Consider the following 27,807-nt stretch of genomic DNA (forward strand, 5'->3'; position numbering starts at 1 on the left):
AAAGGGTAAACGTTCCTAACCTCTGTATTTTTTTTTTTGTTATTTTATCTAGATACAAGGAATAAAGAGAATTGATTATACCATTAAAACTAGAAGTAGGCTTGATTCAATCATCCGCGAAGTCAGTCCAAAGTTTAGAACTTTGTTGCTGCTACTTCTTCCATAACATGGCCTAGACCTTTTGATTACCATAAGCTACAACTTCCTGGCTATGGCATGGGCCATCATAAATTTTTTTTGACATATTATGGTGTTTTAGGCATTTAATAATTACTACAGTTCATGCTTCACATATCCTCTGCGCACCGGATCTTTGCTTTCTTTTGTCCTTAGCGTAGCTCGGTGGTAGATGGTTTGGAATACTAATACTTTGATTTAATACAAAATCTTCTCATGCTACTCTGCTTTGCATGCGTAATTATGACCATAAATTAATCACAAAAAATAGGAAAAGATCTAATGTGTATAAGCTGTATGTATTTCGTTGAGGTTAATCTGTTGTACAGCCATATGACAACCTTATTTAGCTAGGCATGGGTGTGCAAATGCATTAGCGTATTCAATGCACTGAGGTTGTCATGCGGCATTCTTTAATGAGATTTTTTTTCTTTGTTTAAGTGACTAGGTGTAATATGAAAGGATAGATGTAATGAAATGTGTTTCTTATCTGGAACATCAGAAGTACAAATAAGGTGGACAATTCAGTCATACTAAAACTTTGTGATTCATTTATAAGCTGAGCGTCTTCATCCAGAAAAGATAATGGGAGGATAAAAATAAAACAGTGTCTGCAGCCCAATCAGGACATGAAAAAAGACAAGTCAACAGACTGGTGGAGGTTGCTTAGACCTATGGAGAATAGAATTATTGATATGACCACAATAGACCATGAGTACATCGTAAGTATAAGCAGGTGTGTATGTTTTTTTAAAACAGTGGTGGTGGGCATATTTTAAATGTTAATGTCTAGCATTGATTTAAACTTTGGAAACTAATTGGAATGGTCACATGTTTCCATAATGATGAAATGCTTACTATACTGTAATGATAAATGCCTACTTTTTTATATTTATTTGTGTGATATTCTTTTCAACTGATTTGTTCATCTCATCCAATTTTCTTATTTTAGGTCTATTTATTCCAAATATTAGTTGGTCACTATTGCTTTCTTTATGGTCTTTGATTATGTCAATCTTCTGAATTAGTTTACTCTTATGTCTTATAAAGGAATCCTTTGATGTTTCCAAAAATTAGCTTTTCAAGGACTCTTCTTTTATTTTATTTTTGATGGTCATATGGAACCTGGAATTATGATTTTTAAATTTTAAGTGGTCATCTATGGGGCTATTCTTAAACGAAAATGGTGGCCGCCAATGGAAGGTGGCTTTGCTCTCTTACATCCATTTTTATTAGTTTGTCCGCAGCCCTAATATTTATCAAATTGGGTGCAGTTCAAAACTATACTCATCTTCAATATGTTTACATCATCTTAAAGATATGATTGCTGCTGACAATGAAGCAGTACTACATGGCATTGGAAAACGTGGGTTGTTATCTTGCAAAGTTGAGCTCTTTGGATGAAGAATGTATGTTCTTGATACTGACGATCTCGCCCCTGTTGTTTTTTCTTTTGAGATTTACCATGCAGTTAAGTTTGCATTTTTTGAATGCAACTCAAATTTGTTGTGGTTATAGTTGTTGATCTCAAGGAAAATCTTAAACTTTTCAAGAGGTGCAGTTGAGCATAGATGAGTGTAGTTGTGTAAGCATCGAAAGCTTAATCTTAATCTTTATCGAAATTTGTTTATCCTTCGTAAATCCATTTGTCTTAATTACTTTGAAGAAGTTGATGGAATGGAATTGTCGAAGTATGTAATAGTAACAAAGAAATGTCTTTATTTTTTCTCTAATATAAATGAGAAGTACCTGATTCTTTTATTTGCCTGCAAAACCGGTAGCTTCTTGCATTTCTTGGAGGTGCAAAACTCAAATTTAGCCTAAACAAAAGTGTATGTTTGCTAATTCCTTTGATTTAACTTCTATAAGCTAGACTCTCCGGGGAGCCTTGCAGCTCAATTCCGACGGCAGTCGAGGTTGGCCTGTAGTTAAAGTAGTTTGCTAATTCCTTTGTATTATTATTATGTACTTTGTTGGTTGGTTAATAAAACATTCAGATTAAATTGCTTCCCCGTGCCGTTATGGCACGGGTTAAGCCCTAGTCAATTACAAATTAGAGTATGTAAAGAACGCCCATCAAAAGTGTTAGTGTGCATAGTTCAATTAAAAAGAGTGCACTTGCTTATAAAAAAAAGTGTGCACTTAGTTGCAATGATTTGTCAATTCATTGATTTTTTTATATAAATAACGGCGTTCAAAGAGGTTAATGATTCCTCTCAACAATTGGCAAGATCCAAATTGGAGGAACATACCAGTACATAGAGGAATTGTGGGTTTTAGCCCATTGAGCAAGTTCATGATGAGCAACTGAATTACAAAAACGAGGCTGAAATGTAAACAAACAAGCAACTAAACTGGAAGAGAAAAATCGAGTATCTGATAGACACATTTTTGTGTCTACGTTGTCCTTAATTTCATGTATTGTTGGTACTCGATTTTTGTACTTATTATGGTATTTTATGTGTTTTTAGGTATTTTTGGAAATAAACATTTTTGGACAAATCGGCTCGAAAAGTCGTCTAAAGCACCGGAAGGAACGTGTTATTCAGACTCTCACTTGTGGATAAGGGGCGCCCAAATGATAAGGGGTACCCAAAGGATATTTTCACCCAAGCAGCTGATCAGAGACACCCCTCATGGCATCTGCTATTCGCATCCCATGACTGGATAGAGGGCACTCATCTTCTTCTTCACGGGAAAGATATTTGGCGGGAAAAAAAATCTCAACTATGTGAGATTCTGGTCATGATATTATGGGGATATTTGTGTCTTTAAGACATGATTATCTTCTTACCATGACAGTAAGATTTTGTACGTGTCTTGAATGGAAGGAAATCGTATATTTTTGGATATTTTCGAAAACAGGGAAGGAATTATTCACGGAATTAATTGAAGATATTCTCTTCATTATTTGGCTCAATTAAATGAGAAGATTTGGATATACCATACAACTCAGAAGACGTGTGAAAATGGGAAGAAAATATTCCCAGAATATTTTTCATCAAGGCCGAGTTAAGAGAGAATTATCTTGAGTTATGGCGAGATTTCTTGGTGCTACTGGGTATAAATAGGTTCCTAGGATCACAAAGAAGCAGGGCAGAGAGTTTGGGGTCGAGAGGGAAGCTCAGGAGGCGTGAATCAAGATTTTCAGAACTCTGTTTCTGCTGTTTCACCAAGAACACGAAGAACAAAAGACCACCAGAGGCAGTCGTTTATCAACAGTGACAACGACAGCCACACGAGAGTCGCAGAGATACAACAACAGTAGTTCTCTTTTATCGTTCTTTGTAACAGTGTTTTGCAACAATTATAAACGCTGCAAACACCCGATTTTCATCATTTTCTCCATTTCATCATTTGTACACCTACTTTGAGCAATGAAATCAACTTTTGAGCGTGTTTCCAACATCATGATGAGCTAAACCCAATCCTTGGGGCTATGGAGGAAGCCGTTGTTTCAGTAAAAGTGATATATTTCTATTAATTAATTACAACAATTCTATTATGATTTTTGTATTGAACTAAAAATTGTTTATATGATTTTGATTAGTTAGGTGTATTTTCTCTTGATATAATATGCCTGATTTAGGGTTTTGATATTCTATGCTTGGATTAACATCTATTCTTTTGGAAATCTACATGTCTAGGCAATACTATTAGAATCAATTTGAATGTTGAGTTGCATAATTATTTTTTTATTAAATCACTAATATCAACCAATGGTGGAATCCTAGCCCCATTCTCTCCATAATTTTCACAACATCTTTTTAATTTAGTTCGCTATTTTTATTTACCAAAAAAAATCTAAAAATCCGATTTCACAAGTCTTGAACGAATCATATCACTACAACAACTTTGAAAACACATCAGTATCCTTAAAGATAGCATCCGTTCTAGAGTCTCCATCAAACACACCAGCAGAAAATTGGCCGATGAGATTCTTAGCATCACTTTCAGTGATGATGTGAGTAAGATTTTGCTCCATAGCTTTCTTCAAGATTGCCCAAATATCTCTGGCTTCAGCTTCTTCAGCAGAGTTTACTTCAAAAACTATAGATGCACAAAAGGAGGCTTTGCTTAAAAGTCTCTCATCACATAGCCAGCACCATTGTCCCTAGATAAATCATCAAAGGCACATCAGTATTACATTTATCCAGCCAACAAGAGGGGGCATCCATTTGTCACAATATGCAATGGTTATAGTGGGAGAGATGTGCAGATTAAGCTTCCTAGTCAAAAGCATGGCTCTAACTCTATGCATAACAACTAAATGGGTTTCCTTAGTGTTTTGAAAACCAAGCTCTTTCTACTTTTCCAAAAAGACCAAAGGATAGAGACAAAATAAACATTGATCTTCATCGGGAAGCTTGGAAATAGCATCAACAAGCCAAAACATCATCCAATCCATAAAGGACTTGTTACTAGAAGCCTGAGTGTTAACACACAGAGACGAAAGAAACCAGACACGACTGGCAAAAGGACAAAGAACTAAAGCATGCATAAAATATTCATGAGGATCATTACATCTGGAACAGTCAACAATATACATAGGCATTCTAGTATTCAAAAAGTCCTAGCAGGTATGACAATTCTAGCAGCTTTTCAGGTAAAAACTTGAATTTTGTAAGGGACTTTGATTTTCCAAATGCGCTTCCAAATATTACTACAAGGGGAAGACCTAAGTCCTCTGAGTTCCAAGTAAGCAGATTTAGAAGTAAATTTTACCATTCTTTGAAAGTTCCCTAGCCATCCTGTCAGGAGTGTAACTGGCTTAAGGGAATGGTGATAATTTTCTCAACAGAAGCATCCCAAGATCTAGTAGCATCATCAATGAAATAAGATACTTTAATATTAGGGTCAGGTGGAACAAGAGGATTTGGTATGACAGATCCCAAAGATGTGATTCATTTATCACACCAAGGGTCAATAAATTGACCATCTCTTACAATCCAAGAAATAAAAGGCTTGATCAATTCTTGTATAGCATGCAAACACTTCCAAGTCCAAGAGCAATTATTAGGGCATTTAGCATTTAAGAAATTAGTCCTATAAAAGTATTTAGCTTTAATAACAATAGCTAGCATGCAGTTAGGATTCTCAATAATTCTCCAGGCATTTCTAGGTAGCATAGCCAAATTATTTAATTCAGCTTTCCTAAAGCCTAGACCACCATCAGATTTAGGGGAGCATAGAATATCCCAACCTATAATATGGAGTTTCCTATCTTTTAGGCCAAGAGTTTCTCCCCACCAGAACTTGCAGAGACGAGAGTCAATTTCTCTGCACAGGTATTTTGGAATAAGGAAAGTCCCTATTTGATAAAAAAGGGATAGCCTACCGTATATGTTTAATCAGGGTAGTTCTAGCAGCTTGAGACAAGACTCATTAATATTTTTTTGCTTCTGTAGGATTTGATATTTATTTTTCTCTAAAGAGTCCATCAAATTACAAAAGGAAACAATCCCCGGATATGCTTCACAATATTTTTACTCTTTTTGGTTCTCCACTTCCAATGGTTTGATTTAGTAGATTTTGAAGGGTCTTGAAGAGAACCAATAAACTTCAAAACTATTTAAGAAGTAGTTTCATACTCTTAGAGTCTCTTTGCACTGTGTTGATTCAACTCTTGTTTATCTTCAAAGAACATAATAGTACTAAAAGAACATTTCCTTGCTTTCACCAGAAAATCCAATGTCGGGCAACATTAAAGCACAAAGTCCAGACCAAGAATAAGATCTTCAGAACCTTGGATTTTTGTAGTTGTTTATGAGGAACTGAAAGAAAACCATTCACATATAGTAAAGCATAACAATTAGCCAAAGTGAAATCATTTCTAACTTATTAGTTTCTTTTATCTAAACTCCATCGCTGGCTCACCTAGGATTTGTAAATTATGAGCAGTATTTTCCACTTACTGATCGTCTAAGTTCCTTTAAATTCCATTTTTCATGCACCTGCAGAAGTAAATGATTACGAGTATCCTCCTGTAGAGATCGGAACCTATTTACAGGAAAATTAAAGACATTACTACTACTTGAAATTAATTGATCCAATCTAAACAAAAGAGAACACGAAATAGAATGAGGGATTCCATTATTGCTTAGTAAAACCTTTTTTTGTTGCCTCCTTTGCTAATATATCTGCAGCACGATTACCCTCTCTTGTTTTCTTTCCTCATTTGCTAATATATCTACAACACGATTACCCTCTCTATAAGTGAAAGTAATCCCCAAAAAGTTTTCACATTTCATTAGTATCTTCATGGCTTCAGAGATGATAAATTGATGATGTCTCCATTGAACTGAGTTCTCCTTTCCTTGAGCATAGTCTATGACCCTGCGGCAGTCTTCCTTGATCCAAAAACTAGTAAAATTCATATCTCTAACCCAATATGTTGCAGAATTGCTTAAAATACGAGTATCCCCCATTTTTTGCATTAATTTTAAAGTCTACCCATGGAGCATCAATATTGAGTTTAGAATGGTCTATAAGTGGTGTTTTCCATCCCCGATTCCTATCGTAGACTGTAGTTATCCTTGAAGCTTGCTCAATGTTATTTGTCTGAGTTTCTAAGAGGTTTCATTGACCAAAATTTTAAGATGTCTTTGGACTGCTGGAGAGGTTGGCAGACTAGTGCTGGATTTATCTTGAATGATTTGCATACACCCCTCTTTCCAGATTAACCAGCACTTTGTTGCAATCACTTTGATAATGTGATCACTTTTAATTCCTGCAATCCAATTGATATACATATCTACAAATGGATTTTCAGTCGTTAAAGCAGGATTTTGTGATGTTAATATCTATACTTGCAGATTAACTTCAAAAAACAAATGTGTAATGGATTCAACATGGCTGTTACGGAATATGCACTAAACATTTATTTATACCTTGTATAATCTGTCCTAGTTTCTTTTTAGCTGGCATAACATTATGTATACATTTATACACAAATATTTTGATACTTTTTGAGACTTCTAATTTCCAAAATGATTTATAAAAGTTAAGAGAAGTAAAAGAAGGAGATCCAGAAAATATATTATGCAGTTTATGATATAAGGATTTAACAATAAATTCCCCATTGGATGTCAATGACATCTGTGGAAATTCTTTTACCTAGAATTTTATAAGTAACAAGAACAAGAATATTATTTCTAACTTCTTCAGTATTCCACTTCTTATTGGGTGAGTCAAATAACTCAGCTACAAGTGTTAGTGGGTTGTTTCTTCTACCGCAATATGAAATTAGATTATTTTGTATACCTGGTTTCCAATTGTCTAGCTAAATATCTATCATATTCTCATCCCCTACCTTATAACAACTATATTTATGAATAGTTGAGACTCCATGAGAAATCACTTCCAGATCCACGATTTATTTTAATGTTTCTTGTGTGAAAAATAGAAGAGTTTCTAGAATATTTGTTAAAATGTGGGAGTACCAAAATACACCACCAACTTTTTCTTACGCGACATGTATGGACTAAACTCAAATATAATTCCGAGAGTTCAACTTAATGAATCTCAATTAGGAATTATATGAAGAGCTTATATCTCTTTCTCTCGCCATCAAAATATAAGCAAAGACTAGTCTGTGAACCTGATTATACTATGAGAGTACTTGGACGATTCCAAAGATAAAGATCCAAGAATCAATCAACTCGTATCCAACAATTGCGATGGATTTATCTACTTGAATTGATTTTAATGTACAACCTGTGGTATTTCAATTATAAAGATAAACAATATAATGCGGAAAAGAAATAACACAGACACCAGAAATTTTGTTAACGAGGAAACCAAAAATACATAAAAACCTCAGGACCTAGTCCATACTTGAAAACCAAACTATATTAAGCCGCTACAGACATTATCCTACTATCAGAACTTCATACTGGAATGTAGTTGAGACAGAATTAAACCGTCACAGAAATTCAGTTACAGTCGCGCTCCTTACGCCTCTTGAATCTCAGCAGGACTGCGCGCAATTGAATCCCTTAGCTGACGTCCTTTAGATCCTAAGAGTTGCTTCAACTTAATGGAAGACTTTAAACCAATCTGCCTCCCGCAGATAAGCCTACATGTGATTTCCGTTCTGATCAAATATCAAGGTGAGGTCGGAAACCGATTGCAATAGACAAAGTCTAGAAAACCTCAAAATCCGGTCTTATGACTCCCGAAGAACAACCTAAATTATTATTCACCTCACAAGTATAAACTTGTGGAATCACAAAGTCTGAGACGAATAAACTTTGTGATTTATATCTATCTTGTTTGTTGGATCAAGGCTCGACAATCAAAACAAGATCAGGATACATGAACTATCAAGATAACGATAGTTGGACCTGGCTTCACGAATCCCTAAACGAAGTATTTTTAGTCGCGAAACCCTAGACGGGTTTAAAGGAGAGGATGACTCTAGTTTACAACTAGGACACACGAGAATAGCGTCAGGGATTCAAATATCCTAGTTGCTTGAGGTTCTCCTTATATAGACTTTCAAGATCAATGTTGCTTTAGATTTAAGCTAAGGTAGCTTTTGAATCAAGCAATCAATAATCACCGTTAGATGAAAAACTTGACTTGAGATTAACAAAACATAATATACACTCTGGTTAGGAGTAACCATAACTGAACTGTGAGTAATGACTTGTTCATGAATGGTTAACCGAAATTAGCCAATTGAACGATAAGCTTAACCATTTTCATATAACAATTTAAGACCTTATTTTTGAGTCACAATGTGATCAATCATGTCTAGATAGTTTTTTTAGAGAGTTATTCAAATGCCAATTATCTCATAGAAATAATTCTGATGCATCTGAAAATATTCGTCATGGTAAGTACGTGTACTGTACCTGTTCATGAATATTTCTGTCATGGTATGTGTACGTCGTATGTATACCTTTAAGACAAAAACGAGTTCAGGAACTTATAGATCTTTTATGGTTTGCATACCGGGTATGCGTACCTTATTGGTTTTGAAACCAACAGATCTTTTCTGGTTTACATACTAGGTATGCATACCTTCTTAGTTTATGAGTCCATAGACATTTTATGGTATGAAGACCAGGTATGCGTACCAAAAAGTCGCTTCCAAACTATAGATACATCGGTACGTACTGGTTACATGTATTTGGGCTCTGACTTATAACAGTTCTCCCAGTATGTGAACTGGTATGCATATTGTCTTGTATCCAGATTTACAGTAGTTCTATATATCTCTAATAATCAATATGAAACATTCCCGAATAACATCAATGACATATATCATTGTTCCAGACTATTTTCAAATGATTAAATCTTGAATCATATTTAGGTCATAAACAATAAACTGTTCTTAACCAAATTCATCAAGTATGAACAAATGCTCTTAAGATTAGCATATTTCGAGAACGATATTCAAGATAAATTTGACTCGAAATTTCTATTATGCATGTACTGTCTAATTTAGTCATGCGATAATGTCTCATAGATAGAAAGGTTAAAATTGAGAAATATGTGTTTCAGTTTTCACTTACCCTTTTGTTGAAGAATTTTTCAGAGCTCTTGTTGATCTTCGCCTTCAAACGGTAGAACGCAGTGATATCTGATACTCAACTACACATTTCTATCCTAATCCGAGACTTGACTAAATATAGACTAGAAATCAAGATATAGTTTTGACAACTAAATTTGACAACAATCTTGAGAGAGCAACACTTGTGAATTTGACCGAGCAATGTTCTAACAATCTACCCCTTTGTCAATTTTAGTAAAAAAACTATCAATACATATGGATTAAAAATTAAGCTTCAAAACTCCAGAATTCACCATGCTTGATTTCCTTGGTTCTTCACCTCCTTGAATTCTTTGTTACTTCAAGTTGCAATAATTCTAAATGTGCTCAACTCAGCATCGTTGTTGTTGAAGATCCATAGCGATAACAACTTTGAAAACGGATATTCTCAATCATTGGTATACATAAACATAGTATTATTATCTTCTCCAAAGTTCAATTGTATCACAACTTCGAAGTAATACTACGGTGATATGTTTCTCCCCCTTAGTCAATACTTACATCTTTTGCATAATAGGTGAAACCTGTAGATGTTAATTCACTCCCTCTTACATAATGATCCGTAAACCATATGTATGTAGTGCGAAACTACTAATTAATTCTCTCCTTTTTTGTCAATAAAAGTTGGCAAAGGTACGAAAACTATGGTATCGTAATGAACTCAAGCAAAAGATATTTCAAAATTTAAAGGAAACACATATCAACTTTTATTTAGATGATATCACAGATTATAAAACATTTAGCGTCTCATCTAGGAGATTTAAGATACGATCATCCCCTGTAAATTCCACATCCACTCTCCCCACAAAGATATAACAGTTAAGCACAAGTTCATTTAAGAACTCTCCCCCCATTTGATGTCATTCCCAAGAGAATAACATGAGTGACCTTAATTTAATGAAAAAGAAGGATTTTCTCGGACATTAACAAATCACATGGATTTGTATCCTAAACATCGACCTAAATAAATCTCAAAGCCAGTTACGAACAAGGAGACAATTTTAATCGATATGACTCAACATAAGAAAATCTTACGGAGTGAATAGTGCAATAATTTCACAAAAGTGTGATCACAAGTAGATCAATACTGCGAAAAATTCTCAAAGCTTGTTCTATTTTTAGTTCATAGAACTTAATAGATTTAACTTTTGAGTATATATGAGATATCAGTTCAATTCACAAAAAGTAAAGGATATCAATTCAATTCACAAAAATTAAATGACACATATATCTCATAAGACTTTGCAATACATTAAACCAATAATGATTAAATACTACAAGTTCATCTTCCAAAAACTCTAGAATTTAAATAAATAAATCTAAAAACATGCAAGAAGAAAATCGTTGGAAATAGCTTGTGTAATCACTATACAGTAAAAACTCCATATATTGATACTCCATATATTAATAAACTCTATATATTAATAAAAAATCAGAGTCCCAACTTGGGTCAGTTGTAAATAGTAATAACCTCCACATTTTAATAGTAATAGTTTTTTCTAGTCCCGTCATAAGGAATTTACCTCCATATATTAACATAATCGTCACTATTGAAACTTATAGATCTTGTTACATCAAAATTTAAGATGAAACAAAATACTTATCTATAGTTGTTTTAGAAAATGATGTAACTTTTTGGATTCTTGTCGCATCTTTTCATTTTCGGATGTGTAAGTCCTCATTACTATGAACACCTTCTTTTTGAAGCCAAAACATGTACAACTTGTTTAGCATGTTTAAAGCTTCTTGGCATGAAATATTTGGTATCTTTGTATTACCATCATCAAGATTATCTCCCTCCTCTTCTTGTCTCCATCATTCTTCGAGTAAAGCATCTACGACTTGTTGCTCATTTGTATGATTAAGGAAGACATCCATATCCATTATCAATTACAGACTTTGAATTAGCAAACAATATTTTTTGATATATATATACATGTTGATAATGGTTTTTATCTTAGGATTAAAATCGTAAAACCGCACATCTGACATGACGTCACTATGACCATTAACACATTTATTGAATCGTTCAGCATGCCTACGTAAGAATTACCAGGGTATCTTTTTTTTTATGTGTCATGTTCCATGGCAGAACCCTTAACATTGACCGACATCATTTATGCCAAACCCTAATTCTCATGATACCGTGCCAAGGCATGCCAATCATGCCAGCCGCACCACTTTGCCAATGGAAAACCATGCCAGCCACATCTCCGCGCCAAGTTATGCCAACCATTCCAGCCACACCACTGTGCCAATGGTAAACCATGCCAGCCACATCTCCGCGCCAACGCATGCCAACCGCACCACTGTGCCAATGGAAAACCATGCCAGCCACATTTCCGCGCCAAGGCATGCCAACCATACCAGCCGCACCACTGTGCCAATGGAAAATCATGCCATCCACATCTCTGCGCCAAGGCATGACAGCCGCACCACTGTGCCAATGGCAAACCATGCCAGCCACATTTCCGCGCCAAGGCATGCCAACCATTCAAGCCGCACCACTGTGCCAATGGTAAACCATGCTAGCCGCACCAGGCGCCAATGGCATGCCAAACCCTTGGCCCCACCATGCCAAGCCAACCGCACCTTGCCTTGGCCCCACCATGCCAAGCCGTCCGTGCCAAACCCTTGGCCGCACTATGCCAAGCCATCTGCGCCATTTGCCTTGGCCCCACCATGCTGGCCTTCCCTATGCGGCTACCAAAACGAAGGCGTGCGACGATCAACAGCCACCCTTCCATCCTAGATGCAAATCCTAGCCGTCCAAGGTCGCCAAACCACGCATGGTAACCTTTGGCCCTAAACTCTAGTTTTGGTTACGCCAAACCGCGCCAAGGCATGCCATGCCACATGTGCCAATGGCATTCCAACCACCTTGCCGCGCCATACCATGCCGACCTTCCCTATGCGGCTACCAAAACAAAGGCGTGCGACGATCAACGACCACCCTTCCATCCTAGATGCAAATCCTAGCCGTCCAAGGTCGCCAAACAATGCATGGCAACATTTGGCCCAAAACCCTAGTTTTGGCCATACCAAACCGCGCCAAGGCATGCCATGCCACATGTGCCATTGGCATGTCAACCACCTTGCCGCGCCATACCATGCCGGACATCCCTACACCGTAAACGAAGGCGTGCGACGATCAACGACCACCCTTCCATCCTAGATGCAAATCCTAGTCGTCCAAGGTCGCCAAACCACACATGGTAACCTTTGGCCCAAAACTCTAGTTTTGGCCACGCCAAACCGCGCCAAGGCATGGCATGCCAACCACTTTTCCGCGCCATACCATGCCGGCCTTCCCTATGCAGCTACCAAAATGAAGGCGTGCGATGATCGACGGCCACCCTTCCATCCTAGATGCGAATCCTAGGCGTCCAAGGTTGCCAAACAACACATGGTAACCTTTGGCCCAAAACCCTGGTTTTGCCCACGCCATACCGGCCTTCCTTATGCGGCTACCAAAACGAAGGCCTGCAACAATCAACAACCACTTTTTCATCTAAGGTGAAAATCTTAGCCGTCCAAGGTTACCAGCTAACACATGGCAACCTTTGGCCCTAGTTTGGTCGCGCCTAAACAAAGCAAAAGCCATAACTTTTGGTCGCGCCTAAAACTAGGCCATATTAAAGCCATATTGATCATGCTTTCATGCCACTGGCTACCAAATGAAAGGTAGCAATAATCAACGGCTATCTTTCCTCTTAAGATGCAAAATATCGACCATAGAAGGTCACCTCCGAGCCGGCAAGTCTCTCAAACTTAACTTTCCAGACAACAACAACGTGCTACATGTTTTTCACGAAAACACTCGAGACATCAACGCATGTTACAAACTGAGGGATGCTCATTGGGTATTGGTTTGGCGGTTTACAGCGTGCGGCGTACACTACGCCCGTTATAAGAAAGTGTCATAAGGATGAGGCGGTTAGTCAATACAGTGAGTAATAGTGAAACGCTTTCTTTTATGGAACATCAATTCCAGGCGTTACCGGTTACCACCTCCTCCCATTTACTCACCCGTTTTCCATTTCTTAATGAGACCATAGTACGTTTCACTTCGACTTGTATAAATAGGCATTAGCTATTTCCACCAGAAACAAGTTTTGGTGAGGAGCATACAACACTCAGAAATCACTTGTTAGCTTTCCCATCTGTTAGCTTACTCTTTCTGATACAAGTAAAAATAACTACTCTTCCAGAATCAACTATTCTGGTCTCAACACTCTCTTCGCTTCCCTCCCCAAAACCTACCCTTATCCTCCACTTTGTGGCCGAAGAAAGTCTGGAACGACCATTTCTTGGTTTAGGACGGACTTGTACAGATTGATCTCTCGAACTTAAAGTACTCCCTTGCAGTACATTGTTTAGGGTTTAGACTTGTTTCTCACCCACATCACACGAAATTACCGAAACCAGCAGAAATTGTTTTCACCCTCAAACAATTGGCGACCACAGTGGGAGATCAATCTCTCTGTTGCAATATCGATTTCCAAATTTCCCAAATCACCTTTCACTTCCAACTCCAACATGGTGGAACTTAGATCCGGATCAGCTGCCGAGAACACCAACGCAGAATCTGTCCCTGGTGTTAACGCTACTTCCAACAGCATCACTACGCCACCTACTGACCCCAGTAACACCGAAATCACTCCTTCAGGTGTAACACCGTCGATCACCAGGGCCAGAGCCGCTGCCTCCTCTAATGTCCCTGTGCAACTTGTTATTCCTGGAAGTACTGAAAGCGCTCATTCAGGCGTTACGCCACCCGTCACCAGGGCCAGAGCTTCCGCTACCGCTCCTAACGCTTCGTCAAACATGGTACCTCCAACCGCCACTAAGATTCCAACTACCCCACCAACAGTACGAGAAACCGGAGGAACCAGAGGAAACCGGCCCTATATCACCATCGCTGATTTGATGGAATGGCAGGAGGTTCTCGCTAGAGCCCAGACGGATATGGTTTCGACACAGAAAGAGGTACTCGTCTTTCTCAAAGCCCTGACAGAGCGGATGCCGCGTGAGTCACGCCCTCCAGAGCCGATTAGAAACGCCTCCAACACCCCCGACGATAGCACCTCGGCGGAACGCGTCTCCGAGGATGAGGAGATTCGTGCCAGAACCCCATTGGAAAGAAGTCAGCCGTCCAATTTTTTCACACGAGAGGATCTGAAACAACTTCTCCGGAATCGAATCAAGAACGATGAAATAGATATGCATCAGCATCAACCTCCTTACCCACCTGAAATACAAAGAATTCCTCTTCCAAAAGGATACTCCTCTCCTCAATTCACCCTGTACGATGGCACCGGAAATGCACGTGAACATGTCTCTCACTTCGAGTCCCTAGGCGAACATGAATACAATCAGGTTCTTCGTCCGAGGGAGTTTTCGAAATCGTTTACCGGAAGAGCGTACACATGGTACAACAACATCGCACCAAACAACATCCCCAACTGGGGTGGCATGGTTACCGCATTTTACAAGAAGTACTTCTTTGTGTATGAACAAGTTACCTTCTCGGACCTAGGAAGGATGTGCCAACGTGCCAACGAACATTCAAATGATTTTGTTAAGAGATTCGGGGTTCAATCACTAGACTGTCATGAACCAAACGTGACCGAGCAACAACTGGTGAATTCATACATCAACAGTATGGCTCCCATTTACCACGCCTTGCTAGAGAACCTGCGTTTCCAGACATTGTATGAGCTCCATGAGGCTTCCAGACGATCAGCAACGACAACACCAGCATTATTAGAAAGAGCTAGACCAACCAGAGCCGATGACGTACGCGAAACTCGCGGGAATAGACGTCTCATCAAAAAACAGTACAACGCTGGTCCCTCCTCGGTGAGCGTAGTAAACAAAGGAGGAAAAAGGAATCCCCTAGCTGCAGACAAGCAGCCTAAACGCGACGACAAGCAACTCCTCCACGGAAGTCCGCCGCTAAAGATCCCATACGTCATCACGAAGCTGAGGGAAATACCCTAGATTTCCCGTTTCCCATTGAGGAGGTGATCGATCTCTTAGAAGCATGGATTCAAGATGATGTTATCAGACTACCATCTCCCAGACGCCCACCGACTGAGGCCGAGATGGCAAACCCAAAATACTGCCACTACCATAGATTTTTTCACCACCCAACCAGTGATTGCAACATACTGAAGTATATCTTCAAAGAAAAGATAGAAGCAGGGGAACTTCAACTAGGAAACGAGGGAGTACATCGAGACCCACTTCCTGTGAGGAATTGTGGAGTCTCTGGGGACTCTGTGCATGAGATTGTGCGATCCATTATGCAGCACGTATGCGAAATTTTCTACCTTTACAAGGTGCAGCGCAAAGATATCTTCACGGCTCTCAATCATGTTGTGTCGGGAAAACGGCTTTTTCCCTCCATGGAAGCCACGCCAAGATCCTAAGCTCTCTCAGCGAGCGGAATCTAAAAGGACAACTGGGGATTGCTGACCACGTCGTATTTAAGAGGTATTGAATTCGAAAACACGCTAATCGACATGCCCTCTGACTTCAACATTGTTACTTTCAAGACTCTGAAAGCTGCGGGATTTACGAAACAAGAGGCTACCCATTCCTCATCCGTGATTAAGAACCCGTGAGGGGAAGCCTTGAACGCGCACGACTACATTAACCTCGGGATCAATATGGGAGACGTTATAATGCATAGCAAATTCCACATTGTCAAAGAACTGGGTTACGACATGATATTGAGGCACTTGTGGGTACTCGAGAACAATGAGAAATTGGGAACATCCCCTCTACCGATGTCAACGCCCGAAAGAATCTCCAACAAACCGTCCCACTTGCTACCGCATCGGCGAGTTACCGATAGAACCCGGACACCTGGAGATGACCTGTTGGCGCTAAATCATAGATTCCAAACGCAAGTAAGTTTGGCCGAACGATCTTCTCTACAACAAGTCATTTCTTCCCCTGTTCCGTCATGGGGACTCAGCGCGATTACTGGCGCGGACGCTGTCAAGAGATGTGAGTGGGGCGCTGGGCCATTCAAACGCTTTGCAAAGAATTTGGAAGCTGCCATCGAAACCGACGAGACCAAGATTCAAACGGTTACACAATACTCGAACTCGTTTCAAATTGGAGATATGGTGGTCAAAGTGAACTCGTTTCAAGTTGGGAAGATGACTGTAAGATAGCTATTCAGACCGATTCACCCAAGGAAAAAGAAGACGAGCCATATCTGGTGGCAGACGTCCTTTTGGGAGGTTACTGCAAGCTCATCAACACAGACAAGCTGGGAGGTGTGATAGTTCACTCGCGATGGCTCAAGCTTTTCAATCCCTAAAACGCTGTACTACCCTCTTCCAGGACTCTCCCTTTAGTATTTCTTCAGCAATTTCTCCTCCCGCTTGATATATGTATTTCCCCAAGATGAATGCACCGTTTGTATTCTTCTTTAGGGTTTCGTTTTTATTCAAAAGGCATACATTTTTTTGTGAGTAAGTTTTCCAAATCTCGGAAAAATATACCAAACAAATCCCAAATCATTGAGAAGCCATTAACCATCCAATCACAACCAGAAACACCAACCCATTCTAAGGGAAGGCTTGGGTCTTTCAAAAAAAAATGAGAAGTTTTATTCAAAGACAGAAACCTCAAGCGGGATGCTAATTGAAGAAACCCTAACTTCGCCGCGAATACAAGGAAGGTAAAAAAAAATAAGTCTGCAAAACATCAAGACAACTAAGCGATGAATAGAAACAATGAAGAAGAAGAAGCTAGTCATAGAAAGCTAATGTGTGAATCGCCAATGCCTCGGTCAGAGCTTTTTTCAAATACTTTCCCCAAAAATCTTTCGGGAAGCAAAGGTTCCATACGGAAGCCACATCAGCAATAGCAGCCTCAACATCCCACCCGGAAGTCGTCTCAGCAGCAACATCATCCGTCTTTTTACCGACATCCGCCTCGGTAACCAACCTAGCATATTCCATCACGGCTTCTCCAATGCCACCGACAACAGTTTCGACGTCTTCTCCAAAAGTTGTTTCAGTTTCATCAACCGCGACATCATCATCTTCCTCGGAAGTCTTCTCAGTGACCTTTCGAGGCGAATTTACCGATTCATTAGAATCAAGGGTTATGACACCGTCCTGGACAGGAGAGCTACGATGATTTTTCCCTAAAAGTTTCACAAGCTCGGTCTTCCGCTGTTTCAACTGAGAAGAAAACTGTCCTGCCCTAACAGTGGGCCGTGAAGAGGTTTTGTTGCACCAAATCCTCCCTACGCACTGGGATGCTTCGCCGCCTTCCCGTTATTTCTCGAAAGGTATGTCCCGAATGATTTCTCCAGCTTCACGAAACATAGATTCAATTCTATTCAACGCCTCCTCATGAGAAGAAGACTGGTTTTCATCGATTCCAAAGTTTCTCCCCGAAAAATTGGAGACATGTCTGTCACTGGAAGATCCCATTATGCGCTACAAAACCAGAGAAAGAATAGAGGATAGACACGATTTCATCACGACCTGTGCAAATGAAGTATTCAAGATCATCTCTTATAACCAGCAGAGCGATGAGGTCCCGAAAAGGAAAGCCTCCTACCAGCCGCGGATTGAGGCGTGATTTCAGATTCTAATGAAACCGTTTTCTACTAGCGAACATAAGGGAATGCCTGGCCACGTGAAGTAAACTAGGGTTTAGTGAGAAAACGTGGAAGTACATGTTTAAGACACGCTTTCTCGCATTGTTACTTCTCTGCCGCCAGCACTGAGACTTGAAAAAAAAAAAGACAAGGTGACATGAAGAGAAGGAATAACGCCCCCTTTCTACGGGCATAAAACTTGCGGGGTTTTGAATAAGGAAAGAACTTCCTTTGTGAGTCACGTAAGGAAAAGAGACAACCATGCCCGCAAAGACAAGCCACTACTGGGCCAAGCCGTCCACGCATGCTTTGCTTCACCAAACCGTGTCATGCCTTTCACCACCGTTCGCGCCATGCTTGCCTCGCCAAACCGCGTCATTCCTTTCACCATCGTGTCGTGCCATGACTTGCCGCGCCAACACCAACAAACTCGCCAAGCCAGCGTCACGATGTTCCCTAACCCAGCCAAGGTGATGCATGGCCATACTAAGCCGACGATATTCATCTCACCACTCCACGGTCTGCACCACCAGTACAATTTATGCAAGGCCGCCAACACGGGAAGCACAAACTCTCTTTACCTCTCGAAAAAGTTTAGTCAGACCTTCCTGACCCTCTTTTCACGACTTGTTGTTTTGATTTTTGTCCTAGCCTGTCACCATCTTATGCTTACCTCGCAACGATGCTCCCGTTCCGAGCTACGCAGGGGACTTAATGTTGATGGTGGTTTTTAGCTTAGGGTTAAAATCGTAAAACCGCACATCTGACATGACGTCACTATGACTATTAACACATTTATTGAATCGATTAGCATGCCTACGTAAGAATTACCAAGGTACCTTTTTTTTATGTGTCATGTTCCACGACAGAACCCTTAACATTGACCAACATCATCTATGCCAAACCCTAATTCTCATGCTACCGTGCCAAAGCATGCCAACCATGCCAGCCGCACCACTTTGCAAATGGAAAACCATGCCAGACACATCTCCGCGCCAAAGCATGCCAACCATGCCAGACGCACCACTGCGCAAATGGAAAACCATGCCAGCCACATCTCCGCGCCAAGGCATGCCAACCATGCCAGCCGCACCACTGTGCAAATGGCAAACCATGCCAGCCACATCTCCGCGCCAAGGCATGCCAACCATGCTAGCCCCATCTCCGCGCCAAGGCATGCCAACCATGCCAGCCGCACCACTGTGCCAAGGCATGCAATGCCAGCCGCATCTCCATTGTGCCAATGGAAAACCATGCTAGCCGCACCATGCGCCAATGGCATGCCAAACCCTTGGCCCCACCATGCCAAGCCAACCGCACCTTACCTTGGCCCCAACCATGCTAGCCGCACCATGCGTCAATGGCATGCCAAACCCTTGGCCCCACCATGCCAAGCCAACCGCACCTTGCCTTGTCCCCACCATGCCAAGCCGTCCGTGCCAAACCCTTGGCCCCACTATGCCAAGCCATCTGCGCCATTTGCCTTGGCCTCACCATGCTGGCCTTCCCTATGCGGCTACCCAAACAAAGGTGTGCGACGATCAACGGCCACCCTTCCATCCTAGATGCAAATTATAGCCGTCCAAGGTCGCCAAACAACGCATGGTAATCTTTGGCCCAAAACCCTAGTTTTGGCCATGCCAAACCGTGCCAAGGCCTGCCATGCCACATATGCCAATGGCATGCCAAACACCTTGCCGCGCCGTACCATGCCGGCCTTCCCTACGCGGCTACCAAAACGAAGGCGTACAACGATCAATGTCCACCCTTCGATCCTAGATGCAAATCCTAGCCGTCCAAGGTTTCCAAACCACAAATGGTAACCTTTGGCCCAAAAATCTAGTTTTGGCCACGCCAAACCGCGCCAAGGCATGCCATGCCACTTGTGACAATGGCATGACAACCACCCTATCGCGCCATACCATGTCGGCCTTCCCTATGCGGCTACCAAAACAAAGGCGTGCGACGATCAACAGCCACCCTTCCATCCTAGATGCAAATCCTATCCGTCCAAGGTCGCCAAACAACGCAGGGTAACCTTTGGCCCAAAACCCTAGTTTTGGCCACGCCAAACCGCGCCAAGGCATGCCATGCCACATGTGCCAATGGCATGCCAACCACCTTGCCGCGCCATACCATGTCGGCCTTCCCTACGCGGCTACCAAAACGAAGGCGGGCGACGATCAACGACCACCCTTCCATCCTAGATGCAAATTCTAGCCGTCCAAGGTTTCCAAACCACGCATGGTAACCTTTGGACCAAAACTATAGTTTTGGCCACGCCAAACCGCGCCAAGGCATGCCATGCCACATGTGCCAATGGCATTCCAACCACCTTGTCGCGCCATACCATGTCGGCCTTCCCTATGCAGCTACCAAAACGAAGGCGTGCGACGATGAACGGCCACCCTTCCATCCTAGATGCGAATCCTATCCGTCCAAGGTTGCCAAACAACGCATAGTAACCTTTGGCCCAAAACCCTAGTTTTGGCCACGCCTTACCTTCATGCGGCTACCAAAACGAAGGCCTGCAACAATCAAAAACCACTTTTTCATCTAATGTGCAGATCTTAGCCGTCCAAGGTTACCATCTAACGCATGGAAACCTTTGGCCCTAGTTTGGTCGCGCCTAAACAAAGCCAAAACCCTAACTTTTGGCCGCGCCTAAACTAGGCCACATTAAATCCATACTGATCATGCCACTGGCTACCAAACGAAGGGTGCAATAATCAAAGACTACCTTTCCTCTTAAGATGCAAAATATCGACCGTCGAAGGTCACCACCGAGCCGGAAAGTCTCCCAAGCTCAACTTTCCAGACAACAACAACGTGTTACATGTTTTCCACGAAAACATTCGAGACATCAACGCATGTCACAAACTGGGGATGCTCATTGGGTATTGGTTTGGCGGTTTACAACGTGTGATAGACGCATTTATGTGTCTATTGTATCTTAATTGTATATATTGTTAGTGCTCGATTTTATACTTATTTGGTTATTTTATGTCTTTGTAGGTGTTTTTGGAGAAATAAGCTTTTGCGGGAAAATTGGCTCGAAAAGTGGTATTTGCGCTCGTGGGAGAAAATTACTATTCGGACTCTCAGTTTTGATAAGTGGCACCTCAAATGATAAGGGGTACTCAATTGCTATTCGCACCCCTTCAGAGGATAGGGGCACTCCACCTCATGACTTTCGTACGAACAGAAAATGGCGGGAAATTTTTTTGGTTTCTGCATGAACTTCTGAAGATGGACTTGACCAAGATTGTTGCATATTTCTTCATGGGAATGATAGTACTACCATGGTTCATCAAAACAGGGTTGGTAAGACTTGTAGATACGAAGAAAAAGGGACAGAAACCGAGTTTAAGTAAAACAGGGAAGTTCAAGTTTTTTCGGGTATTTGCTGCTATATTTATGGAAGCTATGTGGGAGATATTCTCGAGAACTTGATCACAAAAGGGAAGAGGAGATAAACATGGGAAGTACGTACGGTTCTTAGATGAAAGAATACGAGAGTTTCTCCGGTTGGAAGTAAAACAGGGACGTGCATGTTTCGAGTTTTCTTTATCTTGATTTGGAGAATATTTGGAAGATTATATGAAGATTGTGAGATGATATGAACCCTCAGATTTATTTTATACGCCGAGTAGAGCTTGGATAACTGCATGAGACGAGAACAAAGAGTTTGGATAGAAGGAAAAGCCGAGACTTTTGGTTGAAGAAAAAGGAGATTTCTTGGAGATTAAATCCACATGTGGGATATAAAAGGAGTTGGGATAACTCATAGAAGGGGGACGAAACCTTAGGAGAATTTTAGAACACCACAGAGCTCCAGAGATCGAGTTGCGGGAAAACACAATATTTTGCTGCTGCTGCTGAAGAGGAAGAACACGAAGAACATTGACGCACAAGTATCTGTCGCATAACACTATCGTTATTCAACAGCAGAACCCATCTATCGTTTATCAACAGTAATTGCATTAGGTCTTTAGCTACTGTTTCCTCTTTGTAACAGAGATTTTGCAACACCTTCACATTGTTGCGAATCAGCTGTGTTATCACTTTTTCACCTCCTTGTACACTTTTGAGCTATAAAAACATACTTTGAGAACATGGTTAATATGAGGAGCTAAACCCCATTGCTGAGGCGATAGAGGAAGCTATTTTTCCAACAAAAAGTGGTATATTCTATTTTATCTTTTTATTTGCAATAATTATATGATTATTTGCCTTGAACTATTATTGAATATGATTTTTATTTGAGTGATTGTGATCTATTTTGATGGAGTATGCTTAGTTTTAAGACTTTTGGTGCTTCATACTTGGTACTTCAAATTATTACTTTTGAAAATCTACTTGTTGCAATATTTTAGAATCAAATTAAACGAGAAAATTGCATAAATATAAGTATTGGTTTAATCACTTTGAACTTGGAAAATAGTGGAATCTTAGCCTCAGTGTTCTTTTAATATTGATATCAACTTTGATTGAGTTTGCTATAATTTTTAGTGAGTTTTATATTTTAATATTAGAATTTAAGTCTAATTAATATCCTTCACAAGTCTGAGAATCGAACCACTTTTACCACTATCTACAAATCACATCAATTTTTGGCGCCGCTTCCGGGGACTTGTTTTTAGGGTTTTAGATTTATTTATTTATTTTATTTTATTTTTGTTCTTTTTTATGTTTTTGGGTGTTTATCTTGTGTCTATAGGTTCTGGATCATAAAGAAAATTGAGCCAAAGAGTTTGGTGATTTCATAAAGACTTGGAGCTAAAGATTAAAGCAAAAAGAACAGAAAAGAAGACAATTTTATTTTAGAAAATTTTAGTTTAGGGTTTGTTTATTTTCTTTTAGAAAAAAAAAGTATTAGGGTTTATTATTTTTGTAATTTTTCTTTATTTTTTGGACTTTTGGACTTTGGGACATTATTTTTTTTATTACCCTACGGAAGGGTACTTTAAATATAAATGTTTGCAGAGAAGGAGGACAATTACGATATTGTCTCTGCACCTTGGGTTCGTACACTAGACATCGGAGTCAGTGGCCCGAGTCGACTACAACCGATTCATCCCCCGTCTGGAACGGGAGGTAAGATTCTAAACACTCGCGAATCCCCTGTCAGCGAGTTACTGGACTCCTTCGTATGCATATATGTTGAGGACTGAATACGGACATTTATTTTTCTAGTAAAGGGCAAGGCCTGGCCATACAAGATAAGGGTTCGGATTTCATCACCGTTCTCTTCTTGCCCGCTTTAGGAACACGTAACCTACGCGAACCTAAGCCTAAAATTTTGACTAGAACGAGACCGATAGGGTAACGAGCTTAACAGGAAAGTCATTCGAAAAATATTGGTTACTCTTTTAAGCATACTTCGAAGTTCTTGACGGTTTCTGTAAGTTGAATGCGTGACTGCGCCGCCTTGTAATACCGGTGAGGCCTTGGGTATCAAAGCTCCACCGAGCTTCCCTCGCCTCTATTCAACTTACGTTAACTCGGATTGATTCCAGAGGGGTTTGCTTAAATTGTAACGAATTCCCGTTCGAAGGATTAGAAGCTGGTCTAGAAACAATCTAAGTGGAGCCATCATGCTTTTTGTTTGCTAGAAATCAATAGGTTTGATTTGGTTGAGTCGGCCTTGATCTGTGTTTGCTTACCCTTCCAATTTAGAAAATTCTATTGTATGCCTGAACGTAAAAGAGACGCACTAGGTAGATTTGTTAAAGAGAAACCTAGTAGTTCGAAGCGTCTCGATTACCTTAATCTAGAAAGTCCGTTTTGAAGAGTCTGTTTTTGAACGTTCTTTGACTGAGGAGAGAATCCTGTTGCTCCGATAGCGCCAGAAATGGCAACTTTGAAAGCTTTGTTGAATCCAACTAGGACTACCCGTCCTTCGTGTATTAAGTTAGCTGAAACGGAGGCACCCTATGAACTGAAACCTGGGACCTTACAGATGCTCCCAATCTTTTTAGGGAAAGAAAATGAAAACCCTTATTACCATGTTAGGGATTTTGAGGAAATTTGTAGTACTCTAAGAATTAGAGGCTTAGATGATGATGCTTTGAAACTTAGGTTATTCCCATTTTCCCTGAAAGATAAGGCCAAGTCGTGGCTGTATAGTTTGGACTCCGAGTCAATTGAGACATATGAACAACTTACATCTGCCTTTTTCAATAAGTTTTTCCCTAGGCACAAAACATCGTCTATTAGGACGCAAATATGCACATTTTCACAACAAGAGGGAGAATCTTTATATAGGTATTTGGAAAGGTTCAATGATTTATTATCCCAGTGTCCTCATCATGGTTTAGAAAAGGTTAGGCTAGTTCAGATCCTTTATGAGGGTTTAGATTATTCCACAACGACCATGGTTGAGTCTCTATGCACTGGTGGATTTGAAAACCAAACTGTTGATGCGGCGATGGAATTTTTTAATGAAATCGCCGAAAAAACCCAGCAATGGGAAAATAGTAGGGCACCCCAGAAAACAATTCTTTTAAGTAGAGGAAACGTTAATAGGGTAGAAGGAGGCTATGAATCAGATGCCAAAATTGCTGCTATAGCAAAAAGGTTAGAAGCCTTAGAAGTGGGCCAGACTAGTGGTAGAGTGGAGCCTTTTTGGGAAGGCCAGAATATTGAAGAGCAGGCCAATGCTCTTTATAATAACACTAGATTTGATAACCGTCAAAAGATTGACCCATATTCAGAAACCTATAATCCTGGTTGGAGAAACCATCCGAACCTTTCGTGGTCTAAGGGCCAAAGTCAAGGTCAGTTTAGTAATTCTAATGCTCCCCAGGTTTTGGCTATACTAAGAATCCTTCAGGACTAGCTCAGTTTCAGAATCAGTCAGATAAGAAAATCCTAAGTTTAGAGGAATCTCTCGCCTTGTTAACTCAGCAAACTGCAAAATTCCAGTTATCCGTAGAACAGAGTCTACAAGCTAGTAACAGGATAGGACAAGAAAATAGTCAGGCTATTTCCGAGTTAAAAACCCAGGTTGGTCTGATAAGTGATTCTTTGAGAGAAAAAGGTAAGTTTCCTAGTCAAACACAACCCAACCCTAGAGGAGTTCATGAATTAGGTGCAAAACCATCGAATCAATTGAATGCTGTTAGAACCCTTAGAAGTGGTAGAGTTGTAGACAATAAGGTAACCATGCCCGATAGTGAACATACTGTAGTTCACCCCTCAGGATCTCACCTCTCAGGACCAGTAGCTGAAGAGACTGATAAAGTTTCTGATGATGTGAATTCGGTTCCTGAAAGGTCTGATTTTAGGCCTAGAGCCCCATTTCCTCAGCTATTAGTACCAACAAAGAAGGAATCGAACTTTAATGACATAGTGGAGGTTTTTAAGCAAGTTACCATAAACCTTCCCTTATTAGATGCAATTAGGCAAATTCCTGCTTATGCCAAGTTCCTTAAGGATATGTGTACGCGAAAGCGAAAACTTAGCGTCCATAAGAAAGCCTTTTTAGCTAGTCACGTAAGTTCAATCATTCAGAACACCACAACTCCAAAGTACAAAGACCCAGGTTCTCCTACCATTGCTTGCACAATAGGTAACTTCCGGGTAGAAAAAGCTTTACTTGACTTAGGAGCCAGTGTGAACTTACTGCCATTCCATGTATACTTACAGCTAGGACTTGGTGAAATGAAACCTACTCAGATGACACTGCAGTTAGCTGATAGGTCTGTTAAAATCCCTCGAGGTGTTATCGAGGATGTTCTTATTGAGGTCGACAAGTTTATTTATCCAGTGGATTTCGTGGTCCTAGATACCCAACCTGTCCCTGACCCAGAGAACCAGATACCTGTGATTTTAGGTCGCCCATTTTTAGCTACGTCTAATGCGATCATTAACTGTCGAAATGGTGTGATGAGTTTATCTTTTGGTAATATGACTATGGAGATGAACATTTTTAATGTCAGTAAGCAACCTCATGAGCTAGATGACACATGTGTTGAGGAGGTGAACATGATAGAAGCCTTAGTTCAGGAGTCATTACCAAACATCTTGTCTGAAGACCCATTAGAAAGTTGTCTATCCCATTTTGGTTTAGATTTTGACGACGATAGCACTATTGAACAGGTGAATGCTCTATTAGATTCTACCCCTGTGTTAGACACTGATAGATGGAAAGCTAGGTTCGAACCGTTACCAGTTTCTGAGACTACCCTAATTCCTTCTTTAGAAGAGCCCCCTTAAAACCACTACCCGATACTCTAAAGTATGTGTTTTTAGGCCCATCTGAGACTTTACCTGTGATTGTAGCTTCCAATTTGGATAGTGATCAGGAAAGTAGGCTAGTAAATGTACTTCAAGACAATAAGGAAGCTTTAGGGTGGACTATAGCAGACATTAAGGGTATAAGTCCTACTGTGTGTATGCATCAGATTCATTTAGAGGAAGACTCCAAACCTTCTAGGGAGATGCAACGTCGACTGAACCCTAACATGAAAGAGGTAGTTCGAAAAGAGGTGCTTAAGTTGTTAGATGCGGGTATTATTTACCCAATTTCAGACAGTAAGTGGGTCAGCCCTGTTCAGGTTGTCCCCAAGAAATCAGGTATCACTGTAGTCCAGAATGATAATAATGAATTAATCCCAACCCGAGTGACCACGGGATGGCGTGTGTGTATTGACTATAGGAAATTGAACAAGGTCACAAGGAAGGATCACTTTCCCCTTCCTTTTATCGACCAAATGCTAGAGCGATTAGCTGGACATAGTCACTATTGCTTCTTAGATGGATACTCCGGTTATAATCAGATCGTTATTGCCCCAGAAGACCAAGAGAAAACCACTTTTACTTGTCCCTTTGGTACCTTTGCGTATAGACGCATGCCTTTCGGTCTATATAATGCCCCTGCAACTTTTCAGCGTTGTATGATGAGCATATTTTCTGATATGGTAGAACAGTTCTTAGAGGTCTTTATGGATGATTTTTCAGTGTTTGGTTCATCTTTCGATGAGTGCTTACATCATTTGACATTAGTGTTGACTAGGTGTAAGGAAAAAAATTTAGTTCTTAATTGGGAAAAAATGCTATTTCATGGTTAAATCAGGAATTGTGTTAGGGCACATCGTCTCTTCAAAGGGTACAGAGGTAGACAAAGCCAAAGTTGACCTTATTAAGACTTTACAGGTCCCAAAAACCGTAAAAGATATTAGGTCATTCCTAGGGCATGCAGGTTTTTATCGTCGATTTATTAAGGATTTTAGCTTGATTTCTAGACCTCTTTGCAATTTGCTTGCTAAAGATGTTAAGTTTGTCTTTGATGATGCTCGTTTAGAGGCTTTTGAGAATCTTAAAACTTTACTCATTACTTCCCCGATAGTCTAGGCACCTAACTGGAACCTAACTTTTGAAATTATGTGTGATGCTTCAGATTATGCTATAGGCGTTGTGCTAGGTCAGCGAGAAA

General features: G+C 40.4%; 2 pseudogenes; one reads left to right on the top strand and one right to left on the bottom strand.

Annotated features, from left to right (window-relative positions):
- Positions 1-27,807, top strand: part of LOC113272637 — a 235,065-nt pseudogene that overhangs the window by 39,701 nt on the left and 167,557 nt on the right.
- LOC113276752 lies at positions 24,587-24,686 on the bottom strand (annotated as a pseudogene).

Source organism: Papaver somniferum, chromosome 4 (genome assembly GCF_003573695.1).
Source record: "Papaver somniferum cultivar HN1 chromosome 4, ASM357369v1, whole genome shotgun sequence".
Lineage (NCBI taxonomy): Eukaryota > Viridiplantae > Streptophyta > Magnoliopsida > Ranunculales > Papaveraceae > Papaver > Papaver somniferum.